Source organism: Octodon degus, unplaced genomic scaffold (assembly GCF_000260255.1).
Source record: "Octodon degus isolate 3935 unplaced genomic scaffold, OctDeg1.0 scaffold00103, whole genome shotgun sequence".
Classification (NCBI taxonomy): domain Eukaryota; kingdom Metazoa; phylum Chordata; class Mammalia; order Rodentia; family Octodontidae; genus Octodon; species Octodon degus.
This window is the reverse complement of record NW_004524679.1, coordinates 6,955,861-6,957,662: the sequence shown is the minus strand read 5'-3', so window position 1 is coordinate 6,957,662 and position 1,802 is coordinate 6,955,861.

The following is a 1,802-nucleotide window of genomic DNA, read 5'->3' as shown; positions in this document are numbered from 1 at the left end:
AAAGCCATATTAATATGCTGAGCTGTAAAAGGCTCTAGTCAACAACTTCTGCAGATAACCCACTACTATTGTGGACTACTGGTCTGTGTTGGATTGTTTTGATGAATTCAAGCATCTATTGTATTTAGATGCCAATAGAATACCGATCTCTTACAGGACTGAACTGAAGAGGGGGCACAGAGGAAGGACCATTTTGTGTTTGCATATACAAAATAGTCAGGATGGATGTATGTCTGCTTTCATTTGGTTCAGTGAGAGGAAGGATTTGTAGTAATAGTGTTTGGACTATTACTACAATGCAGCCAGGGATGTCCTGGCTACTTCTTGTGCTGTGGATGACCATTGAGAATATAACAAAGTGCAATGTATTATTATTGAAAATGTACTATTAATCAGCCTGGAAAGTGTTTCATTGATATTTGTTTCTCAATAAAATAAATTTGAAAATAGTTTGGATAGATATATAGTTACATTCTCTTAATGAATAGAAGGATTTGTTCTAATATTGTTTGTAAATAGGATATCATGTCTGCATCTTGTAAACAAATAACCACTAGGAAGACAGTATGCTATTTGTTAATTATTGAAACTGTCCTACTGACTTTATTTGAAACTGTCTCATGGCTATTTGTTTCTCAATAAAATTACGGAAAAATTGAATATAATCAATGTGTACTGCAAACGTATTCTAATATAAAAAGAAAAATTAAAATATCTGCAGAATATGTGTCTTTTCTTTTACAAGATTAAAAATATCAGGATGCATTTTGTCTAAAGGAAATAGACACATAGGAATTGGATTATGTAGTTTTGTAAGATTAATAAAGACTTTATCTAATTAAAGTCATAAATAGCTATTACATAGTAATGAGAATTTGCTAGAGCTGAGTGTATCTATTAACTTCTGTAAACTTGTGTGAGATCAGATATTAAGAAATTTTAAGCAATCAAAGTAAAGTCACGCATGGAAAATTAGGATTTATCACCTCATGTGTCCTTAGCACTTCAAATTTGTGAAGCAATTTTCTACATATTTCATTTGATCTCAAAATAATTGAGTTCATAAGGCAATCTTGTAGTTATTGTAAAATAATATGTAAAGAACTCATCATGGTTAAATGGTATATTTAAAAAATTATAGCTAGCTAGTGCTAGACTTATGGCCATATTCCAGAGTCTAATATGTGATATAATCAACAACTAATTTCTGAAATGTTGCTTATGATATAACACATTTGAGACCATAAAAACAGGGCAAGGCATACTTAATATTTGTGATTTATTGGGCTGGGTATTTGGCTCAGCAGTAGAATGCTTGCCTAGCTAGCTGGAAACACTGGGCTCCGTCCTCAGCACCAAAAACAAAAAAATAAAACTTCCCCAAAATACTTGTGATTCATAATTTCAACAGTGTGGCATATAATATATTAACTCACTTTTTAAATTATTATTCAGTAGCCAATTATGTAAAGAATGTTTCATCTTCCATTATTCCAAAGGACTTTGGAAATGCTATAAGTGTATTATGTGGCACTAGTTGTTACAGTCTAAAATATTGAACTAACAGATATTCAATCAAATAACCCATGAGACTAAGTTATAAAGAAAACATTTGGGGCAGGGGAAATGGCTCAGTAGAATAAGCGCTTGCCTGGCAAGTGTAAGGGCCTGAGTTCAATCCCTGGTTCCGCCAAAAAAACAAAAAAAGAAAAAGAAAAGAAAAGAGACCCTGTATTTAAGGCAGGCAAATTGCTAGAACAAAAGCTCACAGTTTCAATGGTGTACACAATACATGTTTATTG